The sequence below is a fragment of the Maylandia zebra genome, linkage group LG2 (assembly GCF_041146795.1).
Source record: "Maylandia zebra isolate NMK-2024a linkage group LG2, Mzebra_GT3a, whole genome shotgun sequence".
In the NCBI taxonomy this organism is placed as follows: domain Eukaryota; kingdom Metazoa; phylum Chordata; class Actinopteri; order Cichliformes; family Cichlidae; genus Maylandia; species Maylandia zebra.
In genome coordinates this window covers 36,024,004-36,045,740 of record NC_135168.1, presented here as the reverse complement: position 1 = coordinate 36,045,740, position 21,737 = coordinate 36,024,004, and the positions used below count along the sequence as shown (strand labels likewise).

Sequence of the window (21,737 nt, the reverse complement as noted above, 5' to 3'; positions counted from 1 at the left end):
ATAGACACAAAATGGTTTGATTCACCATATAACACCATCTGGAAAGTCTATGATTGACAATAACTTAATTTTTCATAGTGACAATGATTCCAAAGGCACTGCCAGTGCAGTAAAAGCCTGCAATGATGAAAAAAAAAAAACGCACAATGGACCTCCATGAAATATAAGAAGTTCAGACTGCCGTAATGCCATAACTTAACATGGCACATGACCCTGAAACTAGTTTTATTACAGAAACTAGAAAATTCAGAGTTTGAGTTTAATAACAGGTAAAAGTTAGCAAGTGGTTGCCTGTTTATCTCTTTACCCAGCAATGAGGGGAGTGAGCAGGCAGGCAGAGAAAGTTTAGAGAACTCGAGAAGATGAGCAGTGAAAAGTGGGCAAGCACTTAAGCAAGAGGCAAGTAATGTTAACGTTTTCTTGCAGGAGATGATCGGCTTCAGGGTTCAGTCGAGTGATTGCTGGCATTTATTTTGGCGGGCTTGAAGGTTCCAGAGAATAAGCCCCAGCCGCCTTTCGAACAGGGCATTTCACACCACGGGGGTGGCAACAACAATCTGGCAAAGAATTGAGGCTCAAGCGGGTCTTTAAATACTGCAAGAGAATGAGCAGATGGAAAACAGGTGTGACGGCTGAAGCCCGAGAACCCAGAAGGGCTCCGCCCGCAGGCAGGATGATGAGCAAAAGCCAGCCCAGCGCTCCACCTGGGAGAACAAGACAAAAGCCAAGATGGGAGAGGGAAAGAGAAAGAGAACAGGAAGGACAGTTGAATAAAAGCAAGCCTGCCAGGACTATGGCACAGGTTGTGCTGAACTGTAAAGATGGCCACAACAAATACTGTACAAATACAAATTTCATTAGAAATGCACAAACTTTTTGCCTTATACACCGCATTTTAATTTAGGTCTGCACTTTTCAATAAATCATTGCACCCATTTAAACTTTAAGAAATGAATGTCTCAAGACTTCTGCACAGTACTGCACAGTTATGAAACTGTGAGCTATGTATATATAATACTCATACAATACTCATTAAAAGTGCTTTTATGTGACTGTTGTTTTCCACCGTTTGATCTCAAATTTTTTCTTTAGCTCAAAAGAATCGTTAAGGAGATATTGCACAACCTTGTTTCAAACATCTTTGCAAAAGCACGTTCTTTTGAACTATCTGAAACAATTATGAAGAAAATAGTCTGTTTATTAGGATTAAGTCGATAATTCAAAATTACTATGAAAGCACTGAATGCATCCATATCAGGAAAGCTGCAATCGGAATCTTACCATACAGTCCTGAGCCAGGAAGAGAGCTGAAGAGTTAGATAATAACACGTTGTCACATTGTTTTCCCAGTGTAATTTCATAAATTATTCTAACGCAAATAGATGACAACACGAGGACAAATAATCAATAATTCAGGGAAAACATGTGGTTAAGATTAACTTATTGTGAATCAATTCCAGGGTTTGACGATCACGTGGAGTTCAGCTTTGTCACACAGTTGTTCGTGTTCGTAATATGAAATGATATAATAGGATTTTTAATAGGTTTGTGACTTGGGCTCTAAAAGAACACACTGTGCTTTGAAGCCTCTGCGACAATAAAAAGATGAACAGACAGGGTGTAATCAGTGTGTAATATAATGCAGTGGTACCCAGCAGTTTAGATTAAATAGATGAAGGGATGCCGACAGACTCTGCAAAAATAAACTTTCTCCTAACAGTTCAGCAAAAATAGAAAAGAGGAGGCAGCTGAGAGAGTGAGAAAAGATATGGAATGAACAAAACCTTTAGTAAATACAGTAATTTGTAATATGTATGTGTGTTTCTCTGTACGTGTGCATCAATTTAAGTACATCTAGTCGAAAAAAAATGGCACACCACAAGTGAGAGGGTGTGAGAAGCAGCTGCAGCCACTGTGGAGTGCATAAGGCCAGTGGTGATTAAGCTATTGTAATAAATCATATAATGTCTAGATATGGATAAGTTTCAGTGTAACAGAAGTTGTTGTGCATAGTGTTCGCTGCCATATAAAAAAGGAAATAAAGGCCCAGTTCATGCAGTGTTATGACAGCCTCCTTCTAGTCCTCCCCCTCATCACGGCTCCAAGGTTACAGCTAACGAGACGGCTGGAGTAAGAGCACACTGGCATTTTAACTTCTGGAGAAAACTTTCAAAGTTCATTTGAAACTCTGTAACTTAAGTTGCAATCTTCCAACAACAATGCACATAGCAAAGTAGCCTGCTTACATTATTATTTTAATGGAGCCCAAACAGTTAAATTCTTACATTTCCTGCACATTTTTATGCCTCAACATCAGGGTTTTGTTAGCCGTTATAGAGGCAGAAATTACCATAAGACAAGATGTTAAAGTAACAGTAGCAGGTTGGCCCACAGCTGTGGGGTTTCAACATACAGACACAAAGAACGGATAAGTAAGGAAACACTAGAATGTCCCTCAACAAAAGTTGGACACAAACTTCTTGGACTTTTTGCTGTACCAAGCAGTAAGCTATAATATTTTGTCAGATCGTTGCATTAAAAATTCTCCAAAAGGCTCCGACAGCACAAACGTGGGGGAAAGATCCAGTTCAGTGACTCCAATTAGTGGAGGTGAAGCCTAGCTGATAGGCTCTAGTTTCCTGTTGGGACACCTGTGTACAAATGAATACGTTTTTTATTTTTTATTTTCCTTTAAATCACCCCATGTAGAGTTGTCATGAGGGGGGAAATTATCCACAGAGGCCAAATCAGTATTTTTGTACCAGGCTGTAAAAATGTGTTATAATGGTGTAATTTGGGGCATTTTAAAAAGGAAGTTTCAAGGAACTGACTTGCTTTTGGAGCCAGTCTCAAGTGACCACTTTTGGCACCTTTGTGCTGGTTGCAATTTTCAGTGCTGTAGATCGCTGCTTGGTTGTGCATGTCAACACCTTGTGGTGCTGGAATTTAATGAAGTATGTGAAGTGTCATTAGTAATTTTTATGATAAAAAGTTGTATAAAGTTCTCCAAGGTCTTTAGGTTGAGTTTTACATGTGTAATATAAATGTACACTGCACCACTAAACAGCCACGTGTGAACATAAAAATGTGTTTTCTGTATGGAAGTAAACTCAGCTCACTCTGCAGAAGCATACTGGCACTGTCTAGACCCAAAGAGGGGATGCTACCAATACTTTTCCTCGTAAATATTATTATTCCGTAATGTTATTCTATTAGTATTCTTGCCCAACCTCCTATCAGGTCCCTAAATCTCTTCATTTAGAACACGAAATTCCGATAGCATACTTTAATGCATGTTAATTTGACAAATACAATGTAAACTCTTGATTTTGTTGCAAGTCTGGTGGTTTGCAAGTTTTTTCAGGAACTGCTCAGAGCCAGTACAATCTATTATTGCCAACCAAAAGAAGAAGAAAAAAATAACACAAGCAGAGGTGCAGTAACACTGCACTGTGTGCGCTGTAATGATGCCACTTTTTCAAATTACATTTTGCTAATAAATGATCTGGCAAATAGACGATGTGGCCCATTTGATAAACAAAATTTAGCATGAAACACAAAGATATATTTATTTTACATGCATATAGTGCTTCAATGTCCACGTTTGTACACTGATAATTTAATAGTGGCAGTTGCTGGCAGTCACTGGGTGAAATCAGTTGCAAAGAAGGCGCAGCATCAAAACCTCCTTGTGATTGCTTTGGTTTCTTGTCACAGTTGACTGTAGTTTTTCATGTTTGCTTGCAAATACTCGCTAACTACTAGCCCAGCTGTTGTAAATCTTGAAAAAGTGCAACCCAAGTCAGAAATAAAGACGATCTCAGTTACTCCAGTAATGAACAATATGTCAAAGGTTACACATATAAAAGCATTACCTTCTTATTCAGCATTAAACAAACAGATCTCATGAACTGAATTTTCAACACTCTTGATTTGTGGAAAAAAATACAATGTTTGTTCATGTGTGTGGTTTTCATACATTTATGTATTTACTTTCGTACAAAACACTACATATTCCTTTGCTTCACGTTGCATATGTTTGTCTTTTAATGCCCATGTTGCTTATAGAAAATAATGTGAAACCCAATAATACAAAGTTCCAACTAAAGTTTAAAATTAAAAAATGGAGAGAGTTCAACTTCAAAGTAAAAGTTGCGCCTCAGCACTGCAGCCTACATGCTTCAAAAGGTATGTCTTTTACTTTGAAGGCAAACCTTCTCCACATCTGGTTTGTGTCAGACTTTTTATCATTTCCCTGCAGCTCAGCGAGAAGCTGAAGGAGAAACTGCAGCAATATGCTTGCAGCCAAAGTTGTGGCATACATGTTTTTCTTTAACAACAGGTGCTTGCCTGGGAATCACTGCCTCTTTGACTGGAACTTTAACAATAGTCTTCATACCACCTGTCATAAATCTCCAGGAGCCATTCACAGCTGTCGGGGATATGCATTTATCCCCTTACGACCAGTGGTTGCCAGATGATTGCACACCAGTCTCAAGGCTTTTGTGACTAGAGCCTATTCTGTTGATTCTACACTGTCACCGTGATTGTCACGCATCCAAAATGACAAAGATGGTTTGTGGTATTGTGACTACAAAAGCTTAACATATGATAACGATGTAAAAAAGAAAAAAATATTTTTCCTGACTACTTTGTACCTTTACTCCCTGCATTTTTAAATACATATCTGTACTTTCTACTTCTTACATTTTCAAAACAGACTTGTTACACTTGCTTTAACATATTTGAATTATTATTTCGTCACTGCAAGCCACATCAAACCTATTTGAGCCTAAACACACAAAGGAGGGCTGTTCCCCTTATTAATCACCAGAGGATGTCACATAAAAAGAGATGATTTGTGCCGAAGTCAGGGGTTAAAAGTGGGATGGTGGTTTTTTGCCACAACACCAGTGTCCATAAGTTACTTTAGGAGTGAGCATAAAGAAAGTGACTTTTTTTTAAGTGTCTGGTAATTTCAAATGCAGCATTTCATTGAGCTCGACAAACATCAGCAAACACACAAACTGTTTATGTGCAGTTTGTCTTACAGTGTCTTGCTAGAAAAAGGTCCAGCTGCTGAATTTCACAGGGAGAAAATGAAAGAGAGCTAGCTTCACCCACAGATGGAGAAAGATAAGAAAGACAGGACAGGAGAGGAAGAGGGTATAGATCAGGGGTCTCAAACTCCAGTCCTCGAGGGACGGTTACCTAAAACTTTTTCATGTGTCCCTGTTGCAACACACCTGAATACAATTAGTAGGTCATTAGCAAGAGTATAGAACTTGACTGCATGCTGAGGTGGCATTTCAGCCATTTGATTCATGTTATAGCAGCTCATGAGTGAATTAACATGGTGAAGTAAAAGTACTTTTAGAAGTACATTTTCCCAATCATTTACTTTAATTTACTTGAGTAGGGTTAGGAGCTGCCACCACTGCAGTCAAGTTCTATACTCTTGCTAATGACCTACTAATTGTATTCAGGTGTGTTGCAACAGGGACACAAGGAAAAGTTTCAGGTCACCGACCCTGGAGGACTGGAGTTTGATACCCCTGGGTTAGATTGAAAGGTAAGGACTTCTCAGTAGGATTTAGTAGAGTGCAGATTTAAAGCTTACATGTAAGTTGTTTTTAAATCAGATATTCAATCTGTACACATATTGTCATGGTCCGCGGCCCAGCGTCTGAGGTGCTGATGGGATGCCCACTCCCGTGGGCGTGGCCGCTGACTCCACACCTGCATCCCATCCCAGGCGATCACCAGGTGGACCATTTAATCCTGCCCAGCCTGCTGCTCCGTAATCGTCCTTCAGCGGTAACGCACACCTACGGGAAAGTCCTTAGGCAATCCTATCCGTGTGAACTAGTACTAACTCTGCCTTGTATACCCAGATCACTGCTCGGCGTGTTTTGAGTCACCAGCCTGTCCACCTGCCTGTCCAGAATTTGGATCACGATCAACCCCAGCCGCCTCGCCCTTTCTGGAGCTTCTCCCCACGGACCCTCACCCCTCCCTCCGGTTCCCTTGGCCCCGCTATCATCGTAAGACGCGTACACTACCTCCCCTCGTATGCTGCCGGTTTACCCGCACCCCAATAATCCTTTTTTCTTTTTCTGTTTCAGCCTCCCACGGTCCCGGTCTCGGCGTTTCCTGCGCGATTCTTCTCCCGGTCCCTCGGTTTCTCTGGTTCCGTGCGTTTTCTCCCTTCTACTCTCCCGGGACACTCTCAGTTATAATAAAGTTTATTTTTTCTCTCGTACCGCTGTGTGTGTGTTCTGCTCCTGGGTCCAGCTTGTGTGTTGAACTTCGGTTCTTGACACATATTTTTTTTAATTTTGTAAAACATGCTGTAAACTGAGGAGGGCTAATGGTGTTATTTAAAATTTGAATGAAACAGGTTAGTTTGCTGTGCTGTGATGAATTTAAAGTAAAGAACAGTGTGTGTGATTGGTGCACAGTGGCTGTGCTTTCATGGCCACGGTTTCATGGCCACAGTTAGGTTATATCACGTTTAGCTGATGATGCTTAGATCCATTGACTGAATTCCACCTTCATACCAACTTTATACCATCTAGAAAACAGACAGCATAAACAGTGCACTGTCAGTGTAGAGGATGGAAATCAGCCAGGGGACTCATGAAACAACTGCTGACATCTGGTTGAATTCAGTTGTGTGCATCCACAAAATGCAGCAGGGCAGCTGATCACAGCCTGTACACTAAGAAAATCTACTGGAGCTCTCGATAGAAATTATTGAACTGAGTTATGATTCTTTTCCCCGCACCGAGCCATTACAACCAATTTTAGGGTTCCCCCACCTTCTGAATCCCACTTTAACCCAGTTTGATTTTCCTTTTTCTTCAGATTCAAGCTGAACACAATTAGAATTTTAAAAAGTTAGACTAAAGTTTGTATTCCCATCTACTGATATTATTTAATCATTATCTTAATATAGAACAAAGGTCAGTTAGTGTTGCACAAAAATAGAAACCTCCTCCAAAGAGCTACTTTTCACTTTCTTACTTGAGTAGATTTCAGAGTCTGTACTTTTTTACTTTTACATGAGTAAATAAGTTGAATCAGTGCTTCAACTTTACTGGAGTATGTTTTAACAGTAGTGTTTGTACTTCTGCTTAAGTGCAGAATGTCTGTACTTTTGCCAGCTGGTTTAGTTTTTGCATGGTCTGTTTAATTCTAACAGACTAGTTTATTTACCTTATACTGGGCCTTAATGAAGACCCTCAGTTCAGCTGTCGTTATGAAACTAGCCATCTCCTCTCCATTTGAGGCTGTGACCCATAGACACTCAGTACTTACACTGGATTATAGTCCAATATAAAGATGGATTTACATTTGCATTCTAGTTAAAATTACCTTTGGAGGACAAACTTCACTTGACTTGCAGAATGTATAGTCGCATAGTATGCACAGGAATAATTAGAATATGTAAAGGGATCAAACTTGCCTACAACAATCTATGTAAATGACCCATTTTTGCATCAATCTTTTTCTTTGTGTGTGCAACCCATGCTCATCAGTAATATTGACCATACGACTTCTCACTGTGAGAAAAAATGTGGGCATGTTTAGGAACACCGCTGTCAGTGCTGAAAGGTATCTTACTAGGGGGTCTTTCTAATTAAACTGGTGCCCAGACCAAGGCTGTGGGAGTTTTGGCATCTGCTATGCAAAGTGGCTTGAATCCTCCAGCTGCCCATCTGCAAAACTTTTCATCTGGCTTCCATCGAAGGAGGAGGTTTGGGAAAATGCCTTTATTTTTCATAATCCCCCCTCTCTCTCTTCTGCCTTATCCATATTTCATGAAGAGCTCTGGAGGTATGAAATTGTCTGAAACTAATCCACTACTGGATATTTAGTCCCAGATTAAAATCACTCGCTTCAGTGCCTCATAATTCTGTTCCTATTGATTGCCTGGGTCCAAATATAAGTCAAGGATGTACAGAACAATTTTCCCGGGACTTTCTGAAATTCTATCAGCACGTCTTCTCTGCACTGAATTCATGCAAATGGTGCCATCCACAGTGAGCATTTGTCAGGCTTTTGCAACTCAGCACTGCTTTTAGTTTGTTTATGTTCATGATTTAAACTTGTTCTACACCCCTATTACTCAAGAGTCACATCCGTACACCTACGCCACAGTTTAAAGAGAATTCAAGCAAACCTGACTACAAACATGAATAATCCCTAATGATCAAATTAGACAGCGCGAAAGACTTGAATTTTTGAAGTTAGGGATTGTGCGAGGCTATTGTGATATGTTAGTGACACTCAGGAGAAGATCAAACTGCTGTTGCCTAAAGAAAAAGTGTAGGTCTTTTCCCACAGGGCTGTAAAAGAGCCCTGTGTGTCAAGAACATTAAAAAAAATCCAAGGTGCCACAGATCTTACACTAATTAAATCCACCATAAATGGGCATATAGGGCTTATTTTAGTAATGTTACATACTGGTTTTTCTATGGCACGTTTTCTCCTCACATAGACTGTTGCTGCTTTTCTTCTTGAAAACAATCATATCAGGCAGGAAATTCTGTACAAGATGATAACATCGCCGCACAGTGACATCAGTACTAACACAGTCTTCAACAAAGTCTTCAATATATAGAAGAGACTAATGTAAGCACTTTCTGGTTGGCTGGTATAAGCTGCTGCTTGTCTGTCTGGAACTTGAAGTCCCACAGGATCTTAACCCTGGTGTTTGCAACAGCTTTCTAAGGTTTCTCCGACTGGAATTTGGTGGCACAGATAGACCTGTAGACCAGGGGTCAGCAACCTTTCTGATTACGAGTGCCATTTAAGATTTCCTCAGAAGTCAGTGTGCCATATGATTGCATTAGCAATAAATTTAATAACACTCTATATGAACAGTTACACAATATATAGAACCACTTTATAGAATTATATTTGTTCGCAGATGTTGGCAGCTATCAGTGAATAGTTATCAGCTGTTATTAAACAAAAAAGACACTTTTTATCCATAACAAGAACTCCACAACAGCAAATGAACTGTACAACAGAAAATACAAATGCTATTTATGGTCTCCTCACAACAATGATAAGAGAAATAAACTGGGCCAATATGGCATGTTTGTTAATATTCAACCCAACCCTTCAACTCATTCATGTCACCTAAAAGGTAAACCTGTTTCTCCATCACCTGTTCAGCTCTGATGATTCAGTAAGAACATCTCCTGGTTTCATCTGCATGTTTCCCTCTCACCAGATATACAAACTGATATCATGACCAGAAGGTTTTACAGCTGTGGCTCCAGCAAACATCAGCTACTAGAAAGAAATATTAAATAAATTCTAACAACAGCTGATCAACGTTAAACGTGCTGCTGTTGTTGACAGCGACATCCGGCGGTTTCCTCTTTCTGGCGCAAAGTGGGCGATAAACAAACAAGAGAGAAAAGCCGATCAGCTTATGATTGATCAGTTTCATGATTGAAATAGCAACAGGAGAGAGAGGGGAGAGAATGAGAGAAGAGGCAGCTGTGCAGTGTAACAGAATAACTCCACCTTTGTGTCTTTTTCCATTCTAGCTGAAGTCCGGGACAAACTGCGTCCCCTCTCAGCTATGGTCGTGCTAACACTTAACCCTTCGCACGCGTGCCCAGGGTTGCCCACCCCTGCTGTAGACTATCCCAACTGCTCGGCTGTTTCTCTAAGTTTATGCTGTCAGAAATTGCATCTTGCAACATGCTACATGTGCTGTACTGCCCATCGGCGTAACTTTGTGCTGAACATTCGTGGGGTCAAGATCTCTGTCTAAAAAATAAATAAATCTGGGTGAATTCCCAGATGATTAAACATGCAACTTTCGCTGGTAATACCTAAAATGAGTAAATAAAATCAACAGCCTATTTATGCAAGATAATTCATAATTTTATATCGATGGGTTTATATTGGTTGGGCCTGATTATTTGGGGGGGTCATAACCCCCCTAACCCCCCTGGAAATTACACCCCTGGTACTGGAACTTCATGCCACCTACTTCCATTATTGGAAGTAGCTTACCATTTTGGACTTGGTCTTGTATGATATTTCCTCTTCTTCCTGATCATCTGTATTCACCTATCTGAAGTACACTTAAAGCAGTTCACCCTGTGAGGTTGCATGTTGCTGGTAAATTCATAGATTGTCACAATTTCATCTTGAATCATGGCTTTGACACTCAAACTGGTGACCTCCCTCTTTTCATTGCTCATAGAGTTTCAGGCTGCACTAGTTCTATCTGTATCTGTTCTTTGTAATAAGTTAGCTGAGGGAGTCAAGCCTACATAAAACACCTTGGTAAATGCTACATTTGACGGTGACTTGTGCAATGACCTTGAAGCTGGCGTCTTGTGTTGCTTTCCACAGCCACACTGAGCTGTATAATTCCTAGTATAGTATCAGTGACTCAGTGCCCCACACAAGCATCCTTGTATGGCACCCTGAGTCATGCACTTTCTTGAAGAAATTCCAGGCTGTGCTCAGGTTGGTCTTACAGTATGGTGCACTGATTTCAGTGCACTGTGTCAACATTGTCCTGACAACCTCTGAAGGGTCTCCTCTTCCCTTTAACTGCGGCATGAGTCATGAAGGATTTTCACTTTCTCTACACATTCAGCCACCAGAGGGGTAAATGATAAAATGGTAAATGGACTGATTCTTATATAGACTGGTTGTTTGTCTCCTACCCTTGTCCAAGTCCTGCCCATGTCCAGTCCTACCAGTTTGACTTGCCTTGAGTTTGATGTTTCTCCTGCACTTTAGCCATCTGAGTTCCATATTTTTTCCCTACTTTCAGATGAATCATTGTTTTTATTTGTGTTGGCTCACTTGTTATTGTACTGCAATACCTTTTCTTGCTGTTCTGCACGGTCAAGATCATATAAAAGGAAGCAATGTCAAGACAACTAGAGTCTAGTCTAGTCTGTTGACATGTTATACAGTTGTATTCCTCTAAAAGCTGAATGCTTTTATGATGTTTGAGCCAAGCAGGCTAAAGAAAAACAGGAAGACCCACTCAAAGCTGACAAGATTTGGGCCTTCTCCTGCTTGTGTTGCTGCTGTTTTCTTGCGAGGTACTCTCCAGCACACCATTCATGAGACTCAATTGTTGGAAAGCTAAAGATGGAGATGTGTTGATGCATGCCTGGCAGAAAATTACAGTCCAACTATTCAGTGCCAAAAGCCACACGGGCACGACAGGTGAAAACTGAATGAAACGCCAGGAAAAAGAGATGATGAGGGAGTAATAACTGTGACAAGTTTGAAATGAAACCAAATACAACAGAACAATCCTGACGAGAACCGAAAGGAGCGTAATCTATAAAAACTACACTAATAACAATTAATTAGAATTCCAACTAAACATTTATAATAAATGAATGTAAATATAGTCTAGAAGAAGATAAACACTCAATTTCATTAAACCACAATAACAGTCGTTGTTGTTGTTGTACAAGCCAGAGTTGAAATTCTGCAACAACCACTAGCTTATCTTTGTCTACATGGAAAAAAAGTGAAGCAATTTTTATGTGCACTTGATTAATTATGGAAATTAGTATTTGTTTGCTTTCCTCGACTCTTTGGTGCAATATTCTGGCTGCGGATTGATTTTCATCAGGCACCAGCTAGAGTATCATGTCTGGTGTAATACAAGCCCTCTTGTCTCCAAAGATTTTTCAATGTATGAAGAGTTTGGCAAGTAAACAAAGGAACAGGTGGCTGGCTGCAAAGAGGCAAAGGAATAATACCACATCCAGAGTACATGAATTCATGTGTGTTGGTTGCTCTGGGCTCCCAAGCGCTTAAATCCTCACTCTCAGCATGGGTCTAATAACCATGTTTAGCCATCTCGTCAACTTAAAAAATATCTGAAAGCTTTGACAGAGATGCTGTTGCAGTGATCATTGTTTGCTTTTTCTTTCTTTTTTTCTCTTCACTCAAAAACTGCAGATCTACTTTATTTTATCAGAGCACAGTGAAAAGAACAGACTCAACATAGTCTATTTATTACACAGTGAAAACTCAAACATTTTGAGCACACCTGTTTTTGGAAGTCAGACAAATTAGAAGTGCTTATATATACAGTGTATGTAGTTTCATCATGGTATAATTCGCATTCATTCTATGGCTTCTTTATTGTGTCTTTACTGTCTTATTGCTCTCTAAATGTTGCAGATTTCATGGTGCAATAAAAGTTCGGTGCCTCTTTTTTTTCATTTTTTTTTTTTGGTTTGGATATGTGTGTATTCTTGTGTTTTTAATCAGGGAAGAACTTTTGCCATATTAGCATCTTCACATGATATTGTTGGCTTTCCTCATTGGTTGTTCTGTCACATTGTCCCAGACTAAGATATCTCTAGTAGTACATGATAAATTGTTATTTATATTTGTTTTTTCCAATAATAATAGTAATAATCTCCATATTAGAGTTAGAATTTCATACTGTATATTACACATTACATTACATTACATCATCACCTTTCTACACATATTAATTAGTTCTTCTTGGATCTCATCTCTCATTTTTTTTACCTGTTCACCAGTTTATCTCATCATAGTTTTTCTTATTGTGCATTACTTTTAATTTTGTTATGGTCTTATTTTCATCAAAAACAAAAAGGTCAGTGTTGAAAATTGTTGGTGAGCAAAATTAACACTGGCGATCATCTGTTTTGCAAGTTGTAATGATTGTAATGATTGAGGGGAAGATCTGACCATGAGGCCTGGCACTCCTTGGCTGACAATTTGCCAATTACAAGTTGTTATCCGCTAAGCATACCTTGAATAATTCTCCTTCCTGTATTAAATCCAGTTCTTTTATCCCCATGATAGAACAGAGAAAACTCGACTCAGGAGTGGTCAAAACGTTTATAATTCTTTATTCAATCATCTTCCAGAAGGCAGAGAGCCCTGCACAGCCCAAAGCCAGTTGCAGAATCTCTACATTAGAAGCTAAACATGTGTCTCATATAGGTGTTATTTTGGTACCTCACACATCACACACAGGCTGTATCCCAATTCAGGGTCTGCAGCCTGAAAGGCCGCATTTTAAGGCCGATTACGTCACAGCGATGCGACGAAGGCTGTCCCAATTCAAAGGCTGCTCGAAATGCGGCCCTCAAATGCGTCCTTCATTTCCCTGAATTTTAAGGATGTGGCGGTGTAGACTTCGTGGCCCAACATATCCCAGAATGCATAGCGCGGCGGTGGGTGTGGATAATTTTGCCGAAAAAAAAAACGGCGGATGAGGGGCGCCCGAAGAGTAAACTTTAAGTACTGAATATTATGTCACTTATTTATGTGCAAATGTTTAATAAGGAAGAACATTAAAACATTACTGTTGCCCACATGTTGGCAAAGTTATGTGACATTAGTGACGTTTGTACTAACTTAAAGCCTTTACTTTAAAATATACGCCGCTCAATAGCTGACCTATTTCCTATGTAGAAACAAACAAACAAATGAACAAAAGATTTTTTCCTTCCTTTCTGTCACACAATGCTGTATGAAACATTTCTAGCTGATAGTATCATGGTTGCTAGGCAACCTGGGCAGCGCTGTTGTTAACATGTTTAATGTTTTGTATTTTCTTCTAATTTATCTCAAAAAGCTCCTAAAACAGTCAGTGATCACTGTTGACCTCCCTCGGCTTTTATTACCGCTAATCATTTATTTAAGCTCAGTTTTTAAGGATGTAACTACAGCCCAGCCCATGCAGCAGTATATGAATGACTAACCTCGTATTGTGGATGGATTATCTCAGTTGTTCTCCTGGCTGAAGTTTGGTCCTTTTACAGCATCCTGCCATGCGATTACATTTGTTCCTGACCACCGAAAACACTCACGTTAACTTTTATCGAGTGGAAAAAAAGTTAGCTTGTTTATATTATGCTAACATAGCTGTGTCGCTAGCGGTCACGTAGCACATCATTATATACCAGCTAGCCAAACTTCAGTTACCCTACAAACGTCACTGCTGTTTAGTTTTCTGTCTTCATTTATGTTGGAAGTGATAAGAAAGCTGTACGTTTTAATTTGTTTCCAAAACCCCGCAGTCAGGACATGCTATATTGTATTTAGATATAAGCTAGCGAGCTAACTCCCTGCTAACTTCTAACTCCGTTAAATGTCATAAGTTCCGTTTTCATGGATGCCTGGATGTTAAACTCAATTGTTACACCTGGTAGAGCAGAACGCTGATCATTTTATTAAAGATGAAAGACTTTAGACAGTTTTTCAACTCTCAGTAATGCCATAGTGATCGTTTGATATATGGACCTGCAGCGGAGTTTAGGTCCAGACACGGCTAGTGACGTCAGACTGAACAACCGGATTGGACCAAAGATTTTTGCAACCACACATCTTACCCCCTGGTGGCCACTAAAAAGAATGCAAGTAAGGTACTTCCACATTAGCTTCACTTAAGCTACATTTATGTACTTATTTAATTTGCTTTAAATAGACTGAACCTAAACAACTATGAAATCAACTATTTATGATTTTTTAAAATGTATATAATTTGAAAAGAAACTGATAAAATTTAAAAGTTGTTTTTAATTATTAATTTTTCAGTTGACGGATATGCAGGTCCTTTGTGATTCACCAGGGGGAGCTGTAGCACCTTCTACACTGCTATTTCCCATTATGTCCTTCAATTAAATTTTAGGATCGCCTCTTTGTAAATGATATAAAAAGGGACTGGCCCTTGCTAAATGACCTTCAAATTTGATATAGACTGAGCTACACTAAGTATTTTCCTTGTCTCTAACATACACAGACCTATATATGATCTGCAGTGATCACATATGTGTGTAGAGGGAGTAGGCTGTGTTTCCAAATGTTTAAAATTTTACATTTTGTAAGTGTGCCATAAATTCCAATTAGAGTGTAGAGATATTAAACTGTGTTCTTAGATACATTGATGTGCTTTGCAGTGTTCTGCTGCACTTCCAGTGACTCCCAGTCACAAGGCAAGCCAACAAGGACCCATTTACTGCAGGTACTTAATCTGAATCTGAGCGTGGCGCTTGTGTAACGATGATACTTAAACAACACAATAACATTAAATCAAGCCAGAATCATTACTTGCTTTTCACATTGGGTCAAGTTTGTGGGTCAACCCTTTATATAACTCGTAACAAAACCAACAGAGCCAAAAATTCATCTTGTTTGTTGGCAAAGTCACTTGACTTTATTCTCATTCAGTGAAAATATGAAGCAGAGCAGACCTGATTAGTATAAGATGCATTACAGAGAGTTTTCTTAGCTGTGCTGCTAAACTCATCCAGAAATGACCAGACCCACCAATAAAAACCAGAAGCTCCAAACTGCTGCAACACACACATTGAAGTCAGATTAACAACAAAATCCCATGAGTTTGTGTACAGCAATATAACTTGGTGTGAAAAATGTCTTAACCACGTCCCAGTAAGCTGATGGATCGCATGCTGTATGCTCTAGCCCTTGAATTCTCACACATCTGGATCTCTTAGCCAGTGTTAGGCATCACTGACACATCTCCAGCCTCTGTGTTTTACTTTAAAATCTGCTTGACAGTTACTTCAGTAATACTTTTTGCTTATATATGCTTGATTTTTTTGAAATGACAGCCAAGTTCAAATCTGTCATGTCACGATAACAAGCACATATACACGCCAGCTTCCCTGTAAAATTTCAGCAGCTGTTTATGTTCGTATATGTTTTCATTTGTTGTGATAAAAATGTCTCTGGGTGCAAAAAAAGAAAAAGCATAAACAATGCATGCAATTTTCCTATGCCATCTCCTTATTAGTTATTTTGCCTGAGGACTGTGTGAATTTGGCTTTCTGACAGATTATTTATTTCCTACATGATTTTAATGCTGCTATTTTTGCTATGTGTGTCAGCATGAGTAAGAGGGAATCCCCTGATGAAAGGAGATTAAAAATGTAAATAGGCTGTACGATAAGCTGCTTCAGTTACTTTATGGCTGATTTTTGTTTACGGCTGATTTTAAATGTATTTATAGCTATAACCCAAAGAAACACAATAAAAAGCGTCAAAACATTTTTAGAGTGTTGCTATGGAGTAATCGACTTGAGAGGATACATTTGCAGTTTTCAGTTTGTGTTCTGCTGTTGTGTGTGCTGGCTCCTTTACATGTGTATTGGACAGTACGTCTGCCACTAAACTGGAGGTATGTAAAGCTCAGCAGTTTGGCAATTATGACACATTGAGCCCAATTCAATTTCAGTGCTTCAAAAGAGAAGGGAAGGGGGAAAGCCAAGCATAACAACGACCGGAATAGATGAGACAGATGACATCAGGGATGGACTGGAAATGAAAATTGGCCGTGCACTTTATTATATTTGTAGTGCAGCTGCGGTGTATTATAAAAGTAGAAACATTCGACAGTCAGAAATCTGCAGTCGGAATTTACACTTAATGTTTGACAGACCATGGAAAAGATATGAATTTCTATGAACCAGAAATGGATGAGAGACCTGTTATTACTGAGTTTCCGAGGATCATATCTTTGCTCGGGCTTATTGAAGCACAGTTATGTATGAATCCTCAAAATGAAGGGCTTGGATGAATATTTGTTGTCCAAATAAATATGTCGGAACAAGCCGCCTGCTTTCAGAGTCCTGCGATTTTCAAGTATTAACCAAGAGTTGAGGCTAGAACAGCTAGTACAGTGTCAGAGATTAGGCTAAGACATGTGGCCACTTTATTAGGTACACTTGTTTAATTCAAATGCAACTCAGTACAGATCAGAGGAGAATGACTCGAGGAGTTAATAGGAAGATAACAGTAACTCTGATTGCTACTTGTTACAACCAAGGTATGAAGTAGGCAATCTCTTAATGTAATACATGTGAAGCCTTGAAGCTGATGGGCTACAGCAGCTTAAGACCACACTGGATTCCACTGCTGTCAGCTAAGAACAGGTAAATGTGACCAAAATTCACACGAGCTCACCAAAATTAGACAAAAGAAGACTGGAATAATGTTGCCTGAACGGATCTTGGTCTTGGTGCAACATTTGGACCTTAGAGTCAGATTTAGCTGATGCATCCTGCCTCGTGTCAGTGGTTTACTGTTCAAGGTGTAACAATGTAAGAGATATTTTCTTAGCAAACTTTGAGCCCCTTAGTACCAACAGAGCATCGTTTATTACCTCAAACTAGTTTCATGAACGCGACAATGAGTTCACGTAAGATTTCAAGGTCCTTTTGGATGCAGTGAAACAGGAGATTCACATGTGCAGCTGTCAGATGTGCAGCCCACAAATCTGCAACTGTGTGATGCTGTCATGTCAATATAGCATTTTGCAAAGTGCTGAGCTGTTCTGGGTCCAGCTCGGTACTAGAAAGGTGTAGCTAATAAAGTGGCTTCCTGAGATTGATCACCAAAATGTAGTTCTGCAAATAAAGAAAAAACCCCAAAACAATATGAATTGGAAAGAGGAAAGATCCATGGAAAATATCTTAATTCATCATCATGTACTGCTAATCAATGGACATTTTTCAATGCATCTATTTTGACTTGTCACAGCAGGAAAAACACAGGAGGAAGTAATGATTGCTCAGTTTCAGCGAGTGTCCCAATAAGACCGCCACCCTCACCCCCATAAATTTAATATAAACACTGTTTAATACACACTAAGCTCAATTCTTTATCACAAACTGTAAGCAGCTCCACAAGGTTAATAAAAGAACTAATCTTATGAAATGAAGTAAACATGTCATAAATGCTTTTATTGTATATCACATTATAATCTTTTTCTTTTCTAGTTAGAACTTTTTTTATTCCAAAGAAAGAACTCATTATGTTCTTTTAATTTGTTCTGTTTACACAGGGACATGAACTCTTATTTTTAGTTGCTTGCTGTGACTTCAATAAAAACACAGCAATTTGAATTTATTTGCAAACTAATTAAGAGAAGATTTAGTCAAAGTAAAGAAAGTTGGCTGATGGACATATCGATCTATGATCTCTCTCTATGGCTCTAAGGATTTCAAAATTAACACTGAGTTCTATTTTATTTTATTTTATTTTATTTTATTCAGGGGGATGTTTTTGCTTCTTTTTGCTTGCTACCAGGTGTGTTTGGAATATAAAAAGATGCAATCAGAATGTTCTAGAACACAAAATGTGCACTTACCCGCAGGTAATTCAGCAAATCTCTGAAATTGCCTGCACTTTATCTAATTTGTGCCATAATTAACAGGTTGGAGTCAGATTTATTGCCACGTTATTTAATAACCATGAAAATCCAAAACTGTGGCTGCACAGTGTCATTGGAGATGTTCTCCCGTGTCGTGCTTGGATACCGAGGCGGTGCTTTTCAGTAACCACTTTGTAATCTAGTAACTCACCGACTGTTGTCCACTGTTTTTGTTCAAAGACGTCATTCTAGGTGAGAAATGGTAGAAGTAAAGCAGCCTGGGGCGTGTTTAACAAAAGCAATTTTTCGACAACATTTAGTATAACCTCAAATCGTAGCAGCAAATGCTGATTCACGAATGATTATTGCTCACAGTTTGCTGAAGTCCTCACATGAGTCATTTTTTTAATGGCTGTAAAATGTCAAAATTAAAACGAGAGATGTTAATCTTATGTTGCAAACCACATTAAGATGGACACGTCTCTGGCTTGCCTTCATCAGAAGAGGTCTGCAGATGTGCCACTATTTGCATCCTACACATCAGCAAAGCTAAATGAGCTGTAGTTGTTTATGATGAACATGCATGTAAATCTCGGGTGTCTTTCAGTGAACTGGAGCTCTGAGCAGTTGCAAACCTTAGTTAGGTGACACAGGCTATCAGTCACACTCAAACTCTATCGCTCAGTCAAGTAATGTTTAAATTAAGCTGCTGCGTGATGTATGACAGATGCTAAAACGGAACTATCCTATTATGCACACTGTGCAGCTTTGCTATTCCTAGCTGGTTTAAGGGGGGGATAATGCAGGATGTCACAGCTCACGTCCCGAAGGGGAAAATTAGTTTTTCTTGTGAAATATCACACAATAAGCTGAAAGGATCAAGCATCTGACCAGCTCTGTCATCAGGTTTGACATCCGGGCATTATGATGTTATTTATTGTAAAGTTTCCACTCTGGTGATACGTAAAACAAATCCGTCATCGCGAGACGTTGCGTTGAATTCCAAAAAGTGGTTTACCGCCGGGAACTTTCAGTGAGATGAGCATAACAACCAGCTGATGGATGCCTGCCTTTCCAGATGGCATGAAAAAAAGCTAACCTGAGTTTGTCCTAATGGCACCATGCTCTGATGAATACACATCCAGTAATAGTGTGTGTGTGCTCACATGGCTCATAAGAAATCCTCCATAGGGATAGGTTCCAGCAGATTGGGCTGCCGTTAGGGAAAGCACCGCCACATCCAACAATTTAGTACTGAGCCTCAATTTCCTCTCAGGGCTCGCGATGGTGTTTGTTTTTCCTAAACACTGTTTACTTTCTGGGGTATGTGTGCACATTTGTGTTTATATTAGTTTTTCATAGATCTGACACTAAAATTGGATGCCTAGCAGTAATAAAAATTAAATCCCCGTTGACTGTCGTGCCATGAAAAATAGATTATCCTCACAGAGGCTAACTGACAAAGTTTGTTTCAGGTCTTTTTATTTCAGGTAATGTTTGCAGTGACTCATCTCTCAGTGTCTACTATAAGCATTATGAATGCCAAGACCAATCCTTCTACATAATTCACTATACTGTACCACAGCTGATCCATTATAACCTCAAACCAAAGTGGAATGATAATGCAGCGATGTGCAAATCTTACTGAATTGAGAAAGACAAGGCGTCACATGTTGAGACCGAGAATTATTTTTAATGCCTGTTACCCCTTTCATTAAAAAAGCTGGGACATCTGCATCATCTTGCACGACTGCTTCTTTTAGCAAGTCTGTAAGTGCCTGGAAGCTGAGGAGAGGCGGTCCAGGAGATGTTTGCTTGGTTTAGAATTTCAGGATTTTCAGGGCCTCCTCTCATGTGTTTTTGTTTCTTAGGTTGCCATGTGGTCAGAAGGTGACAGGGCTGGACTGCAGGCAGGCTAGTTGTCATGTGGAGTCTTTTGCTCCAGAGCAATGCTGTTGGAATATATGCAGAATGTAGTTTGCATTGTCTTGCTTAAATTTTAAAAAGCCTGTGCTGGAAAAAGTTGTTGTATACGTTGCTGGAAAACCTGTATATATTACTCAGCATTAACAGTGCCTTCACAGATGTTACCTATGCCATACTACACTAACCAACCTTCATGGCAACATTGATGCAGGCCATTAAATTGTAATAAAACAGCTTCTATTCTTTATAAAAGATTTATCAGTGTTTTCCATGAGAATTTCAGATTGATTGCTCTGTCCTCAGGACAGTTTTCTACTTTACCATTTTTTATTTTTTATTTTTATTATTTTGCATTTTATTTTTGATTTTATTTATGGGTGTAGCCAAAAAGCTGTCTATACTGGAAGTGGGCTTTGTGCGTGTGTTCAAGTGTTCTTGAATCTGTTTTTGAATGACTGTTGTTTGAGGACTCAAGTTTAAGGCCATTCAGTATAGCTCTGAACTCTTGGTCACTACATCTTTTAATGATATTATGAAATGTAGATAACAAAATCCAACTTTTTTGCAGTTTTATATTGAGCAATGTTTTTCTTAACACACACTTCTCTTTTTTACTGTTTATTTTATATATGTTTTTTTTCACAGTAGGGCTGGAGTCTGTCCCAGCTAACTTATGGAGACAGATCCACTCTCACATTCACACCTTCCAATTTGGACTCATGTAGAATCACCAATTAACCCAACATACACATCTTTGGAACGTGGGAGGAAGCCAGAGTGCCTGGAGAAAACACCTACGCAGGCATGCGGAGAACATGCAAACTCCACACAGGAATTCTCCGGCCAGCCGGTGGATTCAAATTTCTTGCTGCGAGGCGACAGTGCTAACCATCACACCACCATGCTGCCCACACTGCAGCATTTTTAGCTGAAGCTAGCTTGCAGTGCCCATCCCTAGCTGAGGTTTTAAAAACACAAACGGGGAAAAATCAATCACATGCACAATCTATACGCAAATTGGAAAGCACAGACTGCAGTATAATTTGATAAAATAAACAAATATAAAACAAGAGGCAGCAGATTATTCATCTCTGATTGATTACACGATTGATTGCACTTTAAAAACCGCTTCAGTTTAACGTAAAAATGGTCCTATCAGGGTCCAGTTTGAGTTCTGTAGGTGGAGAATTCCACATGTTGATACCCTGAAGAGAAATGAGAATTTCCATAACAGTACCTTGCATTTTCCAATAGATCCTCCCTGCGGCACTAAACCCATAGCTTTAAGAAGAACCACGAGGTCAGTGAGCACCTGGGGAGCCTGATTATGTACGCATAATAATTTTAGATTAGCAAATGTAATGAAATTATCAAAACTTAATATGGTTAATTTGTTAAGAACACTGCAGTGGTGCAGCCTTACTGGCTTCTTATTCTGAATTTTAACTGCCTGACTGTATGTCATCATAAAGGGCCTAATTGTTCTTTTTAAACCTAATTGTGTTACTAACGTGTTGGAAATTAACTTCATTAGTTCTCAGATGTTCCATCACTTTTTTTTACTTTTTTTTAGGGGGATGGTTTTTTGTTTTGTTCTTCTTTTTTTTTGTAATTACACAACTTCTCACTTTTTCCATCTATC

General features: G+C 39.2%; 1 long non-coding RNA gene across 1 annotated transcript; it reads left to right on the top strand.

Moving 5' to 3' along the window:
* The first annotated feature begins 5,690 nt into the window (after nucleotides 1–5,690).
* On the top strand, nucleotides 5,691–6,313 carry LOC143413925 (uncharacterized). The gene is made up of 3 exons (XR_013094487.1): nucleotides 5,691–5,817; nucleotides 5,895–6,044; nucleotides 6,126–6,313. It is a non-coding gene; the product is annotated as an uncharacterized LOC143413925 (long non-coding RNA).
* The last annotated feature ends 15,424 nt before the right edge of the window (nucleotides 6,314–21,737 follow it).